This window comes from Coffea eugenioides, unplaced genomic scaffold (assembly GCF_003713205.1).
Source record: "Coffea eugenioides isolate CCC68of unplaced genomic scaffold, Ceug_1.0 ScVebR1_748;HRSCAF=1478, whole genome shotgun sequence".
Taxonomy (NCBI): domain Eukaryota; kingdom Viridiplantae; phylum Streptophyta; class Magnoliopsida; order Gentianales; family Rubiaceae; genus Coffea; species Coffea eugenioides.
In genome coordinates this window covers 11,277-33,847 of record NW_020864615.1, presented here as the reverse complement: position 1 = coordinate 33,847, position 22,571 = coordinate 11,277, and the positions used below count along the sequence as shown (strand labels likewise).

The window sequence follows — 22,571 nt, the reverse complement described above, 5'->3', positions numbered from 1 at the left end:
GTTCGAGACCAAGAGTGCTCGTGAATAATACTAGATAGCTTTCTTTTGAAAATTTAAAGTTGTATTATAGTGGATGGTTATAGTACACATTCCTTTGGGTTGTACTTAAGCTTGAAAGCTAAATAATTGTAAGTGTGAAATATTTTGGAGTACTTTAATTATGTATTGAAGTTATTCGCAGTATTTTCGAGCTTTTGAATTGTGGATTGTAATGAGTCCTGGTGAGAGCTGGGCAAGTGTCCCGCGGATACCGTTTGGCTCGCCTTAGGGATAAGTGAGGGCGTCACACTGATGCTCAAAACCCCGAATCTAGTTCCGTTTATTGTGTTTGAAACTCATACTGTGTTACGAATTTCAAAGGCTAGTTCACTTTCTGTGAATTTTGCCAAATTTCCAAAGTTTGCCGAAAAACATGACTGAAACTGTCTTGTATGCTCAGATCAGCCACTTTGAGCTGAAAAATGATTGCCTTCCATTTTGAATCCTAGAAAAATGTCTTCTAAGAACTTTTAGTACTATGGATCTAGTTTCCAACGGTGTAATGTTTTCTAATTTTGAACATGCCAAACTCAAGATTCGATTTTCCAAAGATTGTCATGCAAAACTGAAATTTCCCGATCTCTTATGAAATGAGTTTTTGAGCACTCGTTTTCATATCTCGATATTGATAAAATTTTAAACTCGATTTCATGAATGATACAAGTTCTCTTGTGAATTTAACACCTTATTTTATACTTGAGAAATAAACTTCAAACCCTAGTTCTTTTTGCCTCGATTTCCGCGAGTTAAACTCAAAAAAGGAAGCGTTTGGCTAGAGTAGTTCTGGGTGAATTGCACTAGTTTTACACTTGAATTTTGGAACCTTATCTTTGATATTTTATATGAAATGAGTGGAGTTTTGGATGATTTTTATCTCCATTAGTTTGAAAAATGAGAAAGCTCACTTATACTTGAAACTTGGGCATTCAACTAGGGAATTTTGACAAGAAACTAATCGTCCATCTTTCTTCGTTTTCGTGCCAAAACTTAGAGATCTGTTTAATCTTCAACTTGGAGAATCCTGGACATGACTTGACTTGGATTAATGTATTCTTAGGTATTTTCAAATGCTACCCTCGTGGATTAAGTTATTAAGTGATATTTGTATTCGATTTGAATTCGTTATCTCTTAAGTGAGAGTAGCGGGAATACTATTAGACCTTGGTTGAATACCTAGGTGAATTGTAATTGTACATGTCTCAGATGGTCAAGAGGATCCCAAGGAACTCGTTTGATCTTGCCTCGCTCTTGTTTTACACTCTTGAGTTCGGTGAGTGTTCCTTATAGGTGTACGTGACTTGAACAGTTTTGCTACATGTTTACTTCATAGTTATTGTGTGCTTAAGTGTTAAGTGCACTCTATAATTGCTCCTATGTAACTATCCACCGTTTTAAGGTGAGTGTGTACTTTATCTCACTCGACCTACTAAAATGACAAATTTCTACCGTTTAACCATAAATTACTACCGTTAACCGTGAACCACTACCGTTTACCGATTTACTTGATTACTTGCGCATGTTGTAAGCTCTAAGCTGAACTGGATCCTGCCCTTGGATACTAACCTGCTCGAGCTAGGACTGGGCTCGATCTGGTTGGTTGGAATCCTGAGCCATCGTTTTGGTATACTCGAGTATTACCACTGGAGGGATAAGGTGATGGCCAGACAAACCGAGGGGATCACTGGAGTTATAAGGTGAAGTGGACCGAAATCGTTCCAAGTGAACACCGTATACTTTCAATGTGTGTTTATTTCTATACAATGATAAATGTCTCATTTTAATGTGCCAATGTAAAATCTTGAACCATACATGTGTTATGCTCAATTTACTTGATTTATTAGAACTGCTAGTGTAGTTTGGAACCTCACTGGGCTGTTTAGCTCATTCCACGCTTTTGTTTTCCTTAATAGGGTTCAAGACCAAGAGTGCTCACGAATAGTACTAAGTTCTTTTCTTTTGGAAATTTTATGTTGTATTATGGCAGATGACTGTAGTACATATTCTTTTGGGTTGTATTTAAGCTTGAAGATTGAGGTAATTTTGGTAACTTGTGATGTAAGACTTGGAAGTTTATTTAAGGGAGAGATTTTCCTTAATTTGAATTTTATTATTGGTTGTGTACCTTTAAATTTAAATTTGACTTGCATCGAGTCCTGGCGAGAGTTGGGCAGGTGTTCTACGGATACCCTTGGGTTCGCCCTTGGGAGAAGTGGGGGCATCACATATGGATACTTATCCATTTATATAAAAGTGCTCTAAGTATAAAAGGACAAAGTGTTACTGCATATATTACACGAAGTTGGTCTACCAGCAGTTTAGTTGATTTTAGTTTATCTGGTGCTATTGAGGTGAAATCATGGCAAACAATTAGTAGGACATTCTAGCTATTTCATGAATGTTAAATCAAATATTATACTTTTTTTGTAAGGATGATAATTTAATTGGTTGGTTGGAAAACTACTAGTAGTTATGAATACTTTAACTGTAATCATTGGCTATGGTGATAATTTGAAAGTGGGTTTTCAATCAAATATTGTTGGTTTTGGTCATTGAATGTGAGATGTCCAATATGAATGTATGATTATATTGATACTACAGGAATGTCATATTCACAGTAGTACCTGTGGCTAGGCATAAAAAGAGAAAAAAAATCCAGTCTTTTCAAGCACTTGTAAGTGTCACGATAAGGGTTTTTTGTAGTAGAATTTTTCTTGTTATACAGCAGGTTTTTAAGGCATTTTAAAACACCTCTAAAAGGTTAATATAGAGGTATTTGCCAATATCTACATTAAGATATATAGTGACACACTTGCGTACCTCAATTACAACCATTTTCTGCCAAATAGTACTGTCTCAAGGATGGACTGTTAAGGTATTTTTAAGTGTCAACTTAAAGTTAAGATGGCATTGTTTTGTGCTTCTAAAAAGTTGAGTTTTTGAAAGTTGAATCCCAATTAAAGCATTTTTAGGTGTAAGCATTATAACCTTGTTATGGCACTTCTAGATATATGAATTGTTTTCTATATTGTGGCACTTAATTGTGCCTTTAAAAGCTTTTATGACATAGGTTTTACATGGCACAGTAGGTATGTGTCTCAATATATTAAGTGCCTCAACAAAGTGTGACTTGTGACATTTTGATATGCTTCTATAAGCTATTTTTCTTATAGTGTTCTCACATGGCGGCCTAATCTTGACACCATGCAGAAGTCCTTTCCAACAATTGGTTTTAAATTTGATTTCTCAATAGGTTTGCTAGACTAGAGGCATATTCTCATTTGTTTCTCATTGGAGGAAGACTATTTACGATGTTGGATGAAAGGGCTTTAGAGTATATCAAGTTTCCCAATGCGTATGTTTAAGTGGTCTCTAGACTTCAAACTTACCAGTGAATCCTCTTATGCACCAGTTTGGATCTCTTTTGAGATGCTACCAATTTGTTTTTTTTGAGAAATCTTCTTTGTTTTCAATAGCCAGTGCAATTGGAACCCCTCTCAAATTAGACTCAGTGATGATAGCCTTGGCCCGACTTAATGTTGCCTGGGTATGTTCTATATAGATTAGACGCAGTGACGGTAGCCTTGATGTCTCAAAAGAGCACCCTGGCTGTATCTGGATTGGAGTGGGACGTAGAGGTTTCTGGCAGAGAGTAGCTTATGATAACTTGTCATCTTATTGTTCTTTCTGTAGCAAATAGGGTAACTCAAACTTGGACTATCGCCACAATAAGGAAAATAGGGAAAATCCCCAAGGCCGTGACAATCGTGTAGTCTACATTTAGAAGGTTAAGGATGTAGTGGCGTTTGAGCAGATGCATGATGATGTTCTAAATATTGCTGCTGAGGCTCATGAAGGTGAGGAAGGTGAGATGAGTCAGGACAAGAGGGAAAAAGAAATAGCCCAGCACACTGGCCTTTCATAGCAGCCCTCTGAAAGCGATTTGAGAGGTGCTCAATTGGTTGTTATTGATGATCCAATAGTGCTGGGGCATATTCGTGATGATACGTTGCTCACTTCCAATGGGTGGGACAAAGGTTTTCCTAAAGGATCCTTTTCTGATTGTGAGGATATGCTACGGGAAAGAACTAATAACAATATGTTGTTACAGTCTTCAAGCAATTTAGCGACTCTTTGAAGCTGCACCTATTCAAGCCAGATACCAATTAGGATGCGGACGGATTCACCATGGCGCGTTCAAGGGAATCAAATAAAAGGAGGAATTGCGTTAAGCTTCCCTGATAGATTCTAACAAGTCTACCATGGTGCTTTCAAGCTTCCAAAGCCATTGAGGTTTCACTGCAAACTAGAATCAATGCATAACCTATTAATCTGGAACATTAGGGGAGTGATGGGCAGATCTTATATTCATCGTTTACAGCTTTTAATTCGATTACATAGTATTGCTACTTTAGTTCTTTTAGAACCATTGGTAGAGGCGTCTAATATAGAAGTCCTTTGTACGAAACTTTCTTTTGATTTTTGTTTGTTTAATTCCTCAAATAAAATCTAGATCTTTTGGAGGTCTAGTTTCTATTTTAATGTGCTCTATAATTCTGAACAATTCCTGCATGTTATGCTAGACTCTTGGACTGAGATGGTAAATGTGTCCTTAATTATGCCAAATGTACAAGGTTTGAAATGCAAATTTTGTGGTCTGAGCTGTGTCATATTGCTGGAACAATCACAAGACTATGGCTAGTTGGAGGGGATTTTAACGTTATAACTTCGATGATGGAATATGCAGGCAGGGCTGCTCAAGATCTTGGTGCATTTCTAATTTTAATGCAGCAATTTCTAGCTGTTGCCTTTAGGAGTTGCCTTTTTCTGGGAGTTCATAAACATGGTCAGGGATTAGAGTAGGAGCCAAAGTTTGGAAGCGACTAGATTGAGTGCTAGTCGATCAGCTATGGTTTAACTTTTTGTTGAACACTACTGTCCAACATCTCAACCATGCCACCTTTGATCATTCCCCGCTGTTATTGAGTCTGAGCTTGGGTAACTCGTGTGTACCGAAACCTTTTAAATTTCAAACTTTTTGAGTTTCAAAGTATGGTTTTCTCCAGGTGCTGCGTGACAACTAGGAATTACCGATGCGAGGGTATGGGATGTACTTATTGGCTTTCAATTTAAAACGGATGAAAAGTTGCTTGAGGGAATGGAGCAAGCAGCATTTTGGTAATATTTTCTAGGCTGTTAGGCAAAATGAAGTAGAAGTTCAGCAAAAGGAAATTATGTATGAAGCTCAGCCAATAGAAGAGGCGAGAAGTGAAGTGGATTGTGCACAAGCTCGGCTCCTTCAAAGTTTGAGAAATCTGGAGGAATTTTGGCGTCAAAAGACACAGTTAAAGTGGTTAAAGGATGATAACTTCAATACAAGATTTTTTCCATGCCTCAATCCAGGAAAAAAGATCAAAACTTACGATCCGCCAAATTAAAGATGGGGATGGTGCATGGATTGAGAACGAGGAGCAAATTGCACAGGAGGCTGTTAACTTTTTCTAGCAAATTTTAACTGCTGAGGAGGTTAGGGATGTTGGTGAATTAGTGCATCATACTCCTGAGCTAGTATCTTTAGACCAAAACAAGGAATTGTTGCGCAATGTAACAATGGAGGAGGAAAAAGGGGTTGTCTTTGGGCTTGATAAGGACAGTGCCCCAAGTATAGATGGATACTTAGGCATTTTCTTTACACACTGCAGGGACATTGTTACGAATGATGTTTTAGCAGCAGTTAGGAATTTTATGCTTGGAACCCTGATCTCTAAGGGCATCTCTAGTATGCTTATTGTTTTGATCTTGAAGAAGCCGAGCCCTTTTATGTTTGCAGATTTTTGTCTTATTAGTCTATGCACTTTTGTCAACAAAATTTTTATGAAGTTGCTAGCTAACATGTTGAGGTCTATTCTTCCTAGCCTTATCTCGCAAGAGCAATCTGCCTTTGTCCCAAGCCGAGATATATCTGAGAATGTCCTTCTTGCGCAAGAGATGGTGGCATCAATTAACATGAGAGCCCAGGGACACAATTGCATTTTTAAATTGGACATGATGAACGCATTCGATAGAGTGCCATGGCTTTTTTTAAGGCTACTACTCCAAAAGTTTTGTTTTGATTATAAATTTATTATGCTCGTCCGAAACTCTAAGCAGGGGACTGAACAAGAAGGTGTCGGAAGGCAGTGTGACTCATTATGCGATGCCGAGAGGTTGTTTACATATCACACACTTCTCATTTGCTGATGATGTTGTGATTTTTGCAAGAGGAGATAGGAGATCTGTGGGCAATTTGATGAGTTTTTAAGAACTCTACCAGAATGGATCAGGGCAAAGGGTCAACAAACAAAAAAGTTTTTTATAGCATCGAAGAGGTGTGGAGTTGGCCAGGTACATTTCATACAACACTTGACAAGTTTTAGACATGGCTCTTTCCTTTTCTTTTATCTGGGATGCAATCTATATAATGGACATCGAAGAAAGGATTTCTTTCAATTTTTGGTTGAGAAGTTTGTTGTTAGGATGGTAGGATGGAAGAAGAAATTCCTCTCACAAGGTGGTCGATTGCTTTTAATTAAACATGTTCTGTCTTCCATTCCTTTGCATGTGATGGCAGTCATGGATCCTCCTAAAGCTGTGTTCAAGTGCGTAGAACGAATCATGGTAGATTTCTATTGGGGGGAGGGGAGTTTGATTTAGGTCCCAAACATCATTAGTGCATTTGGAGGGATTTGTGTTACCCCACAGTTGAGGATGGACTAGGGTTGAGAGGATTTGAAGATATGTAACATGTGACAGCCCCACCTTCCCCTAAGGCGAACCAAAGGGGTTAGCGGACTGCCTGCCCAGCTCTCGCCAGGACTACGGTACAGTTAACGTCGTTCTATAACGTTCCGGAACATACCATTGCGCGCAAACAAGTCAGAAAACACCAAATAAAAAAAATGAAAATTGAAAACCGAAATGAATAGTGCTGGCCACGTCAGAATCCGGCCGGAATCTGGCCGGATTAGCGGCCGGATTCTTGGCCGGATACTGTCCAGTGAGCATTCTAAATTTTTTTCAAAAGCCCCCCTCAATCCGGCCAAGATTCCGGCCGGATTGTCTGGCCGGATACCGGCCAGTGAGCAACTGGCCGGATTTTCAAATTTTCACAGGCAATCCGGCCTTCAATCCGGCCAGTTTCTGGCCGGATTCCTGGCCGGATTCAGGCCAGTGACCTTCGGTCAAATGTTTTTCTTTTCCGTTTGAAAGCCGTGGTGATCCGAAATCCATCCAAACATTTACCAAACATATATATACATTGGAACCCAACATTGACAAGCCAAACGGCCTACCAAAGTATCCATTTCGTGCATACATTATACAATAGCCATTTATACCCCAAACATTTGTGCAATCAAAGCACTTAGGGTTTTCACCCTCAAGGAGCTAATCAAAACACATATACATGAGCTCAACTTGTCACAACCTTTTCCAAAAGAATTCATTTGCCTGTAAGGAAAACAAATAACACGGAATGAGCCAAGGCCCAGTGGTATACCACCCAATAAGCAATCAAAGTCATATAAGAATGAACCTTCATTTAAAGTGCACAAATAAGCAATGAAGCAAAATGGTAAAAGGATACGGTCGGCTCTCAAGAGCCCATTTCCACGCTTGCAATCTTGAACCAATCTCATTGACTCTCCGTCAATGTTAAAATACCAAACCGTAGACAACTCTTTACTTCCATTCCTTCCACCCAACATACCCCAACCGGGCCCGCACTCCATTTCAGTAGCTTTTGGTAATACTCGAGTTTACCGGAACCAAGGGTCTCATTACCACAAGGTTCCCCAGTACAGTCCCCGTGGCAATTCAATCTTCACGACCAAGCCCTCGCCGGCTCGATCCAATTGACTACCAAACGGAGTTGAGCTCAGTAATGCAGTATGGCCGTTGGACATCGTCCAAACGACATCAATTCGGTTTCCATGAAATGGAATTTACCAACCAATATATCAAGTCCAGTAATGCAATAAAACGGTAACCAATCAGTGACAATAACAAAAGAGGTGAGGGCGGTCAAGTACACCCTCACCTTGATCAATTTCAATATCCAAGTAGGCCATTAAGGCAGCACATAACATTTAACAAAGCCACATAGTAATCCATCAAGTGAGTGGTATACTCACCAAGTGAGAAAATGGTGTTTCATACACCGTGATCACCAAGACGCCGTGAGCTACCGTCACGCCCTAGAATCACACAACAAATGCAATGAGACTCGAGAACGAGTCATCAAACAATGCTAAACACAACCCCAATAGGGTTTCACATGCATAAGTAGGCATGATAGCAAACCAGAAATTAATATATGGCCTTAACTTAAGCCTCGATAGAAAAACCGTGTTTGAGCTTAGAATGCGGTAATGGCGTCAATTTCACTACGGTTATCGGTTGGGGGTGTAAGACCCACCATTTCGAAGCTATGAAACAGGGTTACAACAATGTAGAAGGGCACTCAATCCAGTTCCTAGCACCACTAGGTCAAAAATGCCAAAACTAAGACCAGAATTCCCAAAACAGGTTTGCAAAAGACAGAAAACTGTAATCGGTATATCTCAGTCTATACAAGTCCAAATGCCGAAATTCCAAAGGCATATGTTAGCTAAGACATTCAGCTACATTTCATCAGAAGACACCAACTCCAAAATCCAAACCAATTCCAGTCAAAATGTCCAATTACTATCGCAGGTTTCGCATTCTGTCCAAGCAGAACAGCTACAGTAATATCGTCATAACTCATTCTACATTGATCCAAATTACCTGAAATTTTACAGGCATCATCATCACATCAATACCCACAACTTTCATGTTTTGAGCAAAGTCTAATTCAGCCTCTAACCTAGTGATCTAACACCGGACAGAATTGGGGATTTTCAAACCCTAACTTTCCCATTTTCCATCCAAATCCAAAATTAGTTGCATTTATCCACATTTCACATCCACTAGAGCCATTATAGTCCATTGCCAATCATCAAAGATGGACACAACATTCATTTCATATTAAACCAGAAAAATTCCCAAGAAAATAGAAAACTTCACCAAATCACTTCAAACCAAGATAAAACCAGAAATTTCAGCACTTCAATCACTACTAAGCATAATTTAAGCTTCATAAGGTGTAAGAGGGTGTTCAAGCTTCACTTACCAAGAAACAAGGGAAAGAGAGATTGTGGTCACCTTTGCTCTTCAAACAAAGTTCACCAACACACTTACTATCACTAGAAGCAAAGTTTTTATGGATTAGAATCTAGTCTAAGCCTTTGGTGATGGAAGATTGAAGCTTATGGAAGCTTGGAAGTTGAAGAATCTCCTTCCTTTCTTGCTCAAGGTGGCCGGCCAACAAAGAGAGAAAAATGGTGAATTTTGTGCATTTTTTTGATATATAATTCTTTGGTCAAAAAAAGTCAAGAAATTGAATAGTAAGTCTTAAAAGGCATCAAATGAGAAGGTGACACTTGTCACCTTATTAAATGCATTGCTATCTTTCTTTCCTCTCTCACATCAATCACTTCACACATTCTACTTATCACTTAACACCCGATAAAATTTTCACAGTATCCGAAACTTACACTTACTGGCCGAATTTTTCCGAACTTTTCACACTAGTGGGTCCCACGTCTACTATTCACTCTTAATTTTCTAAAAATTCACCAATGCTAGAAAAGTCATCTTAAAACTAGAATCGCTCATAAAATCCACTAAGAAAATATTTCTAAGCCAGAAAATGCAGAAAACATGCAATTAAAGGGAAATAAACCCTAGGAAAATATTAGGGTTTTACGGGTTCTCACACTCTCCCCCCCTTAAAAGAATTTCGTCCTCGAAATTTCTCACCTTACTTCCCGAAAAGGTTTGGGTATTTCTTTCGCATTTCCTCTTCCATCTCCCAAGTGGCTTCCTCAACTCCGTGGTTTCTCCATAACACCTTCACTAATGGAATCCGCTTGTTTCTGAGCTCTTTGACTTTTTGATCGAGCACTTGGACCGGTTTCTCTTCATAGGCCAGTGATTCATCTACTTCGATATCCTCCGGTTGTAAAACATGAGATGGGTCAGGATGGTACTTCTTTAGCATCGAGACGTGAAATACGTCGTGGATTCGAGAAAGACTAGACGGTAGTTCCAATCGATACGCGACCGCTCCAACCCTCTGCAGGATCTTGTAAGGTCCGACGTACCGCGGTTGAAGTTTCTTTCCTTTGCCCGTTGTAAGACTTCGTAAAGGTGTGATTTTTAGAAACACATGGTCTCCAACTTCAAATTCCAAATCTTTTCTTCGATTATCCGCGTAGCTCTTTTGGCGACTTTGAGCGGTTTGGATCCGTTGCCTTATCAACTTGACCTTCTCTTGAGCCTCTTCCATCCATGGAATGGTTGCCGGATCTAGTGCTTTCTTTTCACCAACTTCATCCCAGTAAATCGGTGAGCGGCATTTGCGTCCGTAGAGAGCTTCGTACGGAGCCATTTGAATTGACGAATGGAAGCTATTGTTGTACGCAAATTCGACTAAGGTCATGTGTTGACCCCAGTTGCCTCCAAAGTCCAGAATGCACGTTCGTAGCATGTCCTCGAGCGTCTGAATTGTCCGTTCTGACTGGCCATCCGTCTGAGGGTGATAGGTAGTGCTTAAATTGAGTTTCGTCCCCAGGGTTTCTTGAAACTTCTGCCAAAACCGAGACACAAACCGTGGATCCCGATCAGAGACAATGCTCACAGGGACACCGTGTAGTCTTACAACCTCATCCATGTATAGTCGAGTCAATTTGTCCATTGAGTACTTCATGTTTACCGGCAAGAAATGGGCCGACTTGGTTAATCGATCAATGATCACCCAAACGGCATCGTGTCCTCTTTGCGTCCTCGGTAATCCTGAAACGAAGTCCATGGTGATGTTTTCCCACTTCCACTCGGGTATCTCCAAGGGTTGTAACAGACCCGATGGTTTTTGATGTTCTGCTTTCACTTGCTGGCAAATGAGACATTTCTGTACATATTGCGCGATTTCCTTCTTCATATTGTCCCACCAATAGGTTCCTTTCAGATCTTGATACATCTTGTTGCTACCCGGATGGATTGTGTACTTAGATCTATGAGCTTCCTCCAAAATCTCCATTTTCATCGACTCCACTTTCGGTACCACTATTCGGTTCCGATACTTCAAAATACCCTCAGGACTCAAATTGAAGTCCGTTGTTTCTCCTTTTTCCACCTTCTCTCTCCATTTCTGTACCATCAAATCTTCTTTTTGTGCCTCTTTAATACGTTCCAGTAGAGTGGAGGTAACCCTAACATTGCCAAATATCACCTTATGGCTCCCTAGACAGGGTTTCCACTCGCACACGGATTCTAGCAAACCCCACTCCTTAATCATTAGCCCTGCTACTTGCACCTTACGACTCAAGGCATCTGCTACCACATTTGCCTTTCCCGGATGGTAATTGATCGTACAGTCGTAATCTTCCAGGAACTCCATCCACCTTCGTTGCCTCATGTTTAATTCCTTCTGGGAGAAAAGGTATCTAAGACTTTTGTGATCCGAAAACACTTCGAAGGTCACCCCGTATAGGTAATGCCTCCACTTTTTCAGAGCAAACACCACTGCGGCTAATTCTAGATCATGAGTCGGGTAGTTCTGCTCGTGAAGCTTCAATTTTCTAGAGGCGAAAGCAATCACATTCCGGTTCTGCATCAAAACGCATCCCAGTCCTTCTCGCGACGCATCCGCATATACTACAAACCCGTCCACTCCATTGGGCAAGACCAGTACTGGAGCCATGGTCAATCTTTTCTTTAATTCTTGAAAACTTGTTTCGCATCGGCCGTTCCAGATAAACTGGCCATGCTTCTTTGTCAAGTCAGTTAAAGGTCCTGCCAGTTTGGAAAAATCTTTAATAAACCGTCGGTAGTACCCAGCTAGCCCTAGAAAGCTGCGAATCTCCGTGGGAGTTTCTGGCCTTTTCCAATTTGTCACGGCCTCAACCTTCGCTGGATCCACCGAAATACCTTCGTGGGAGATCACGTGCCCTAGAAACGCTACTCTCTCCAACCAGAACTCGCATTTACTAAACTTGGCATACAGCTGATGTTCCCTCAATGTCTGCAACACCATTCTCAAATGCTTCTCATGCTCCTCGCGTGACTTGGAGTAGACCAAAATGTCGTCAATAAACACCACGACAAATCGGTCCAGGTAGGGTTTAAAAACCCTATGCATTAAGTCGATGAAGGCGGCGGGAGCATTAGTCAATCCAAAGGGCATAACGGCGAACTCGTAATGCCCGTATCTCGAGTTGAAAGCAGTCTTCGGAATGTCCTCCTTCCTGATCAACAACTGGTAGTATCCCTGTCGGAGGTCCAACTTCGAGAAAACCACTGCTCCTTGCAGCTGGTCAAACAACTCGTCAATGTGGGGCAGTGGATACTTATTCTTGATCGTAACGTTGTTCAGTCCCCTATAGTCAATACACATCCTCAACGTACCGTCCTTCTTCTTCACAAATAAAACCGGAGCTCCCGAAGGAGACTCACTCTCGTGAATGAATCCCCGCTCCAAAAGGTCTTGCAGTTGCAACTTAAGCTCCTTAAGTTCTGCCGGCGCCATTCGGTAAGGGGTTTTTGAGATAGGTGCGGTTCCAGGTAAAAGATCTATTCGGAATTCTATCTCTCTTTCTGGAGGTAAAGCCACTAACTCATCAGGGAAAACATCCGGAAAGTCCCTCACTATGGCTACATCTTCTACCTTTAACTTATCCGTAGGGGTATTAATTAGAAAGGCCAAATATCCTTGCGCCCCTCTACTTATCAGTTTCCTAGCTCGAATGCCCGAAATGAGAGCAGATGAGGCTAACCTACCCCTTATATCTAACCTTAAGGTTGCCTCGCCAGGAATGCGAAATTCAACTATTTTCGTTTTACAATCCAGTTGGGCGTTATATTTGGCTAACCAGTCCATACCTAGAATCACATCGTACCCCTTAATGGACAAGCTAATCAGGTCTCCTAAAAACCTCCTTTCACCTACCCATACGTCGCAATCCCTATAGACCATACTAGTCACCAAACGTTGATTCCCCGTAGGTGTACTAACTGACGGGTTTTCACTTTAAGTGCAAGTTTAATTCCGATTTTACACCCGTTGGACTGCAAGTATACAGGTCGCAATTTTAGTACAAGATGCGTATCGGGTCGATCCCACGAGGAGCAATTTAAACAATTACTAAGCCCCTGTTCTCTCTATTATTTAGACTTACAATTAATTTTTGAGCAGAGAAAGTCTAATGCTGTAATCTACAAATCTGATATACAAATCTAGTTTAACAAATGCTGAATGCAAATAGAGAAATTTCACTTAATGAAGATTCTAGGGATGTAGATTCCACTTATGGCATAAACTACACAAATGAATGGATTTACTTCTTGCTATTATTCTTGCTTAACCAGAGATTTATTTCCAAGATTACCAAGTCTCATTTTCATGATGAAATGGATTAGAGCAATATAGATTTCCCTATTTTCATGGTGAAATACTACTACTACTCCGTTTTATTTCATGAAATGCTCAATAATCCACCTAAGTGTATCTCTATTTTCATGAACATACAACTCAAGCACTACTCATGTGTTTCAATTGTTATTACCAATTCTCATTGAATAATAACACTATAAACATGCTATTGGTGATCAATCAATAACAAGAAATCACAGCTACACAAGTAGACAAGTTAACTCAAGATATAACAAGTGTAAATCACATTCAATTAGTATTATTTAGCCATAAGTTTCATCTACTCCCTAGATGAAGGAGTTTAGCTACTCATGAATGATTTAACAATCAAATTCACAAGTTTATTAATGCAAAACATCATAAAGTACAAGTATAAGAAAGATAAAAGAAAGCTTAGCCAATTGAAGGTGAAGCTCTCCAATTCCTGCTATGTTCTTGCACAATATGATTACAAGTGAAAACTCTAAATGCTTCTCTAAGAACTCTTAACTAGAGAGAAAACTTGTTGCAAGAAGGAAAACTAGCTACGTCTGGTCATCCAGGCTTCTCCCCTGTATTTCTGCATAAAAGGTGGTAGAAATTCCATTCCTCTCACTTCATAATTTCCTCCACTCAGATTTTGTAAAAAGAAGTCAAAGATATGATGTTTCCTTTTGTCCACACTCATTTGGTCTTCTCTTTTATTGCAGAAGCATGTGCACCGAATTCCCTTGCATCTTATAGCTGGAAAGTGGTATGCACACAAGTGAATTGACTGAGTCAAATTGCAGAATTTCGGCTATAAAACGCGCCTACACAAAACGCGGTATAAACTCGCGTTTTGTCTACTCGCGTTTTTACTCTGGCCTTATTTCAACTGCGATTTTCTCCATGATAAAGGCCAAACTAGCTTTTGTGCAAAACACAAAAGTTGTAGCCCTTTGAGTTAGCTTTCCAATGCTTCAAGAATCATCCAAATCGGAGCATAGTAGCCTGAGATATGATCGAAATACTGTCACCTGTTCAAACCTCTGTTTTAACTTCCGACCACAGAATGCAGCTTCTGTATTCCAACGTTTTGCCCATGAAGATGGCAGAAATGGATTTCTATGTCTTCATACGAATTGTAGGTCTCTTTCTTAGCTTTAAAATGGTATAAAGAGCACCTCAATCCGATAAGTGTAGCTCCAGATATGGTCAAAATACTGAAGAGTGTCAAAACTGACTTGTATTGCATTTCCTCACTTGAACGTTTTTCACTTCATTCTTCTTGTTGCCACTTGAATTCATCACCAAATCTCTATTTTTTACCTCATTTGACATCCTTTGGTGATTGAATCATCATTCCTGCATAAAAATGAAGTTTTTACCATTAAAATCAATAGAAATGCAATATTATCCACTTTTACCAAAAATATATAATTTTACCAAAAACCTCTTTATTTTATTTATAAAACTAAATAATCAACTCAAAATTAACTAATAAAATGCACTTAAAAATACGTAAAATAAACTCTTATCAAATACCCCCACACTTGAATCATTGCTTGTCCTCAAGCAATATGAAATTCCAACCATCAATGATCCAAAAATTGAAAATAAACATATGTAGTATTTCAACTCCATTTCCTTGAATCAAGGTAAATAACCCTTATGTGATCTTTCCATTAAGTTCAAGTACTCATAATATCAAGCAAAGAAGAGCCAAGTATACCATAATTTTACCAATTCAACTCAACTTCTTATTTTTATCCAATTTCGCAAGCAAGCAACTCCTATAGTCAATAAAGATGCTAACTAATCTCATGATCAACTTCTTATTTTTCTTAAAGAGGGATTTAATTTACTTTTATATATATATATATATATATATATATATTTTAAGGATTAAATATTACTTAAGTTGTGAAAAATGCCTTTTGACGCGAAGATCAACATTTTTAGATGCAGATCCCCGGTTACTCAACATTTCACATACTCAAGTTGCTTTGCATACTCTTAATTCAAGTACCTTTTTACGCGAATGTCGACATTTGTAGATGCCAACCCCCGGTTACTCGGTACGAGAATCATTGGAGTAGAATAACCCCTTTTTTTTTGATGTATATATATAATAAAATTCCCTCTAAGAGTAATCATGAGAAGAGTATGACACTTATTAACCATATTAATTTCTTATCTTATAAAATTAGATAAAAAGAAGAATTTTCATCAAATATACAAAATGTAGGCATAATTTTCTCCACTTTACTAGATATACTTTCCTATAAATGTAAAAATTATAATCACATAAAAATCATTTCCAAATTTCATAAGAAAAGAAGTATCAAAACCGCATATATTTATTTCAAAAGGATAAGTGACAAAATTTTATTTATTTATTATAGTTAATAACATATATATGTATAAGGTTTTGGAAAAATTTTGACAGAATCTCCCCTTAAAAGTGGACTAAAACTCCCTGCCAGCAACCACAAGAAACACCATTTAAGCACAAGAATTATATCAAACACAACTAAAACCACAAGTATCACACATATTTCTCCCCCCACACTTAAATTACACATTGTCCTCAATGTGTAGGGAAGAAATGAAACAAAAGAAGAAAAGAAAAGAAAGAAGTACTCCCCAAGTCAATGGCTGAGATCCTTATCAGCCACTAATCACGGACCACTGTCAAAATACAAGTACCTACCACATAGAAAACAGAAAAATAAAATGAAGTTAAACATCTTAAGTTCCACAAGTTAATATAATTAGGCAAGCAAGTTCATCAACTAAAGATAGCTTCTGCAGTGTGCCAAGTCAGTCATCCCCCTCGGCATCATCGTCATCCTCTGCATCACGATTGGGCGGTGGATGAATGCCCAAATGATCTTCAATTCGGCTTAGACGATTATGGAGTACAAATGAAGATTTGTGAGTTGGGTAGAAGAGAAGAAGAAAAACGCGGCTGGAAAAATGGAAAAGTGAAGAAATGTTCTGGAAATCGCGTTTTTGAAGCAGAAAAATGAACCGAAAACGCGACTAAAAACGCGCCTTCAACGCGCGTTTTTAAATCCGCGTTTTCTGCACAAATCTCGCAGAATTTAAAACGCGGTTACGTATTAAAACGCGACTTAAAGTCGCGTTTATATGTGTCGCGTTTTCCAGTTTTGCTCAGGCGTGAAAACGCGACTTCCTCTAAAACGCGACTTAAAGTCGCGTTTTAAAGGCGCGTTTTCTGTTCTGCAGGCGCAGAATTGAAAACGCGATTCTGAGAAACGCGACTTATAGTCGCGTTGCCTTGGAAAACGCGTTTTCGGCTTCGATTTTTAGCAGAATTTCAACTTTTGAAAAATTACAAAAGGTACCCCAATGACTCAAAATGCATCATAGATCATTTGTTTGCCAATTTTAATCACTGGAACAAATGTAAAACATTAAAAACATGCATTTTACCCCTTTATAATGAATCAAAAACACCTTTAACGCAAATCGAGGGGTTGAGTTGTTTGATCACAGTTCGCCTTTTTCACCTCAAATGGTCATTCTTGCTTCCATTTGCCAACCCTATCACACAAAAACAACAAATTAACTAAAACACTTATTCAAACCACAAAATGACACCAATTTAACACATATAACATAAACATTGGGTTGCCTCCCAATTAGCGCTTTTGTTTATAGTCGTTGGCTCGACTCACACATTCAGTTTCTTAAATTGAAGAAGAGTCGCCCAAAAGACATATGAGTCCTTTGGGTACGATTTCACCTGCCAAGTAGGGTTTCACTCGTTGTCCATTGACCTTAAACCTTTCATTTCTTGAATTTGCCACTTCAACCGCTCCATAGGGAAATACTTGAGTGACTTCAAATGGTCCAGACCACCTTGACTTCAATTTTCCTGGAAATAACCTCAGGCGTGAATTGAATAAAAGCACTTTTTGCCCTACCTGAAATTGTTTAGGAATAATGTGCTTGTCATGCCAATATTTGATCTTTTCTTTGTAAATTTTGGCATTTTCATATGCATGTAACCGGTGTTCCTCCAATTCACTCAACTCAAGTAATCTCCTTCCACCTGCAAGATTAAAATCTATATTAATTGCTTTAATAGCCCAATAAGCTTTATGTTCAATCTCTACAGGTAAGTGACAAGCTTTTCCATAGACTAAACGATACGGCGACATCCCTAAGGGAGTCTTAAATGCCGTTCGGTAAGCCCATAGTGTGTCATCTAGCTTTGTAGCCCAATCCTTGCGTGATTTATTCACAGTTTTCTCCAAAATGAGCTTTATCTCACGATTAGCTAGCTCCGCTTGTCCATTGGCTTGAGGATGGTACGGGAGTGATGTCTTGTGCCTACAGCCATATTTAAACAATAAGGAATCCAGTTGTTTGTTACAAAAATGTTTTCCTTCATCACTTATTATGGCCTTAGGTATACCAAATCTACAAAAAATATTCTTTTTAAGGAATCGGAGTACAACCTTAGAGTCATTAGTAGGTGAAGCGATTGCTTCTACCCATTTAGAAACATAATCCACTGCTACTAAGATGTACTTATTATTAAAAGAGCTTGGAAATGGTCCCATAAAGTCTATACCCCATATATCAAATAATTCAACTTCTAAGAAGGTAGTTAGGGGCATTTCATTCTTTCGAGATATATTTCCAGTTCTTTGGCATGCATCACAACTTTTAACATATTCCCGAACATCTCGATACATAGTTGGCCAATAAAACCCTGATTGCCATACCTTTGCCACAGTTTTTGAGGTGCTAAAATGTCCACCTGTTTCAAGGTTATGACAATGATATAAAATATTATGTACCTCGTTTTCGGGAATACATCTACGTACCATACCATCGGCACAATGTTTATACAGCAATGGTTCCTCCCAAAAGTAACTTTTGACATCATGTAAGAATTTCTTCTTTTGATGGTAATTAATTCCCTTTGGAATCTCTCCACTTACCAAAAAATTAGCAATATCAGCATACCATGGAGAATTGATAATTGCTAGGACAAACTCATCCGGGAAATTCTCTTGAATAGGAACTTGATCCTTGACTGGAATATATTCTAGGCGTGATAGATGATCCGCTACTAGATTCTCTGTTCCCTTTTTGTCTTTTATCTCCACATCAAATTCCTGCAATAAAAGAATCCACCGAATTAGTCTTGGTTTTGCATCTTTTTTATGTAACAAATATTTAAGAGCCGCATGGTCCGTATATATAATAACTTTAGATCCTACTAGATAAGATCTAAATTTATCCAAAGCAAATATCACTGCCAATAGCTCTTTTTCTGTAGTTGCATAATTGAGTTGTGCCTCATTTAGCAACTTGCTAGCATAGTAAATGACGTGCAATCCTCCTTCTTTCTTTTGTCCCAAAACTGCTCCAACCGCATAATCACTTGCATCACACATCAATTCAAATGGTAGTGACCAATCAGGCGAAGTTATAATTGGGACCGAAATCAATTCCTTCTTCAACCTTTCAAATGCAACCAAACAATTGTCATCAAATTGAAAAGGAGTATCTTTACATAATAAATCACATAATGGCTTTACTATTTTAGAAAAATCTTTAATAAAACGTCTATAAAAGCCAGCATGTCCTAAAAAACTCCTTATTCCCTTGACATTGCTTGGGGGTGGCAATTTTTCGATGACTTCTATTTTGGCTTGATCCACCTCAATTCCCTTGGAGGAAATCTTGTGTCCTAAAACAATTCCTTCTTTTACCATAAAATGACATTTCTCCCAATTCAGTACAAGATTTGTTTCCTCGCATCTCTGCAAAATCAATTCCAAATTATGAAGACACTGATCAAAAGATGAACCATACACAGAAAAATCATCCATAAATATCTCCATAATTTTCTCAATATAATCAGAAAAAATAGCCATCATGCATCGTTGAAAAGTTGCGGGAGCATTGCATAACCCAAATGGCATTCTTCTAAAGGCAAAAGTGCCATAAGGACATGTAAATGTGGTCTTCTCTTGATCCTCTGGAGCTATAGCTATTTGATTATATCCTGAAAAACCATCAAGAAAACAGTAAAATTCATATCCGGCTATTCGCTCCAATAATTGATCAAGAAATGGTAGGGGAAAATGATCTTTTCTTGTTACCGTATTTAACTTACGATAATCGATACACACTCTCCACCCTACCACAAGTTTAGATGGAATCAATTCATCATTTTTACCTATGATTGTAGTTATTCCACCTTTCTTTGGTACCACATGAATTGGACTAATCCAAACACTATCGGAGATAGGAAAGACTATACCTGCATCAAGCCACTTAAGAATTTCATTTCTTACCACCTCTTTCATGTTTGGATTGAGTCTTCTTTGTGTTTCCACCACTGGTTTGCAACCGTTCTCAAATAAAATTCGATGCATGCATATAGAAGGACTTATACCTTTAATGTCTGAAATTGTCCATCCAATTGCCTTCTTACGCCTTCTTAGAACTCTTAACAACTTTGCACACTGTTCATCATCAAGGTCAGCACTAACAATTACAGGTAAAGTTTTATTTTCTCCAAGAAATTCATACTTTAGATGAGTCGGAAGTGGCTTGAGCTCTAACTTTGGAGGTTCAATTTCTGAAGGTTGTGAAAACCCTTTTCCTTGGCCAAGACTTTCATACAAATTACCCCTTTTATAAGGTGCTTGAAAATCCAAGTACTTGGCCAATTCTTCAATTTCTTCACAAACATCTTCTTGCTTACCTAAACTCATTAAACAATACTCAAGAGGATCTAAGTCAAAGTTGACTTGACTCATCTCTTGGGTTAGTTTATCAATTGTGCCAATAGAATAAGCATGATCGGTAAAAGAAGGGTATTTTTCCATTTCATTCAAATTAAATTCTACCTCTTCTTCACCTACTTGAAACTTAAGCTTGCCATTTTTGACATCAATAATAGTACCTGCAGTAGCTAGAAATGGTCTACCTAGAATAATTGGCATAGATATATCTTCTTCCATATCTAATACCACAAAATCTACTGGAATGATAAATTTTTGAACTTTTATCAATACATTCTCCAACACTCCCAATGGATATCTAATAGACCGATCCGCTAGTTGCAAAGTAATATTAGTGCGTTTAAGCTCATGCAAACCCAATTGTCTAGCCACCGTTAAAGGTATTAATGATACACTAGCACCAAGATCACACAATGCCTTAGAAAAATCAACGTTACCTATGGTGCAAGGTATAGAAAAACTCCCCGGATCCTTCAACTTCGGTGGTAGCTTATTTTGAATAATTGCACTACATTCCTCCGTTAATGCTATTGTTTCGCAGTCTTCCAACTTTCTTTTTCTAGTCATGATTTCCTTGAGAAATTTCGCATAAGATGGAATCTGCAAAATAGCATCGGCAAAAGGAATGTTAATGTGCAATTGTTTGAAAAGTTTAACAAATTTTTCAAAATCTTTATCAAACTTATTTTGCTTTAATCTTTGTGGAAATGGAACCGCAGGGGGTATTGGAATGGTAGTGGAAGATGATGGTTGCTTTTCTCTTGGATTCTCCCGCCTATTTTCCTCCACAATCGCCTCTTGGTTCCTCTGCTTTTCTTCTTGTTTTTCATTCTCATCTTTCTCAACTTCCTTCACTGGAGGATCTTCTAATTGTCTACCACTACGAAGAGTAATGGCTTGCACCTGCTCCTTAGGATTGACCTCTGTTTTGCTAGGTAATTCTCCTTGATTTCGATTATTCAAAGAACTAGCAATTTGACCAATTTGGACCTCTACATTCCTGTACATTGTAGTGAGTTGATCCAGTCTCCCTTCTACTCGTTCAAATCTGTCCGAAGTCACCTTAGCAAGTTTTTCCACCGCGATCTCCCAACTTGGTTTAGTTTCAGCCTGTGGTTGCCTTGGTTGAAATCCCGGCGGATTGGTTGGCCTTTGTTGATTTCCTTGATCCTTCCATCCGAAGTTTGGATGATTTCTCCATCCTGGATTGTAAGTATTCGAGTAGGAGTTATTTTGAGCATTACGATTGTAATTATTGACGAATTGTACCTGTTCAGAATCGACACACTCATTAGTATCATGTTCACCTCCACATACAGAACAGCATGCTACATGTGCATTAGATGAACTTGGACCTTGTCTACTTAGCAATTTCATCACATTATTCATTTGAACACTCAGCATATTGAGAGTGTCCATTTCTATCATACCTGCGTGACGTCTTGTATTACCTCTCTCATTGGCCCATTGATAGTTATTTGCTGCCATTTATTCTATCAAATTATGAGCTTCTTGGGGTGTTTTACCCATTAAAGCTCCACCTGCAGCTGCATCGATCATAGTTTTAGTAGAAAAAACTAAACCATTATAGAAGGTTTGTATGATTAACCACTCCGGCAGTCCATGATGTGGACATTTCCGAAGCAAATCTCTAAACCTTTCCCATGCCTCATATAATGATTCACCTTCCAATTGGCTAAAACTAGTGATATCCATTCTAAGCTTAGCAGTCTTACCTGGTGGAAAATACTTATTTAAGAATGCTCTTGATAATTCATCCCATCCAGTGAAAGTATTGGGAGCATGAGAGTGTAGCCAAAGTTTGGCCTTATCTCTTAATGAAAATGGGAACAATCTTAGCCTTATAGCATCATCACTAACTCCATTCATTTTAATTGTATCACAAATTTCCAAGAATGTAGCTAAGTGTGTATTAGGATCTTCTACTGCATTACCTCCAAATTGAGATTGTTGAACCATTTGGATAAGTGATGGTTTAATCTCAAAGTTGTTAGCATTTACCGCAGGCCTTGCTATGCTCGTTTGTGAACCTTGTGTTCCCGGTATAGTAAAATCTCGCAGAACTCGCCTATTTAGGTCATTTTCCGCCATTTCTTCTTCAAATGGTAATTCTATCAAGATATCTTCTATTGGCTGCCAAACCTCTTGTTCCTCTTGATGCAGTGTATTCCTCCTTTGTCTCCGCAATGTTCTTTCAATTTCAGGAT

At 38.7% G+C, this 22,571-nt stretch overlaps 1 non-coding gene across 1 annotated transcript; it reads left to right on the top strand.

Moving 5' to 3' along the window:
* Positions 1-21,961: 21,961 nt before the first annotated feature.
* LOC113758827 lies at positions 21,962-22,068 on the top strand. Its single transcript, XR_003466859.1, has one exon. It is a non-coding gene; the product is annotated as a small nucleolar RNA R71 (small nucleolar RNA).
* Positions 22,069-22,571: the final 503 nt, after the last annotated feature.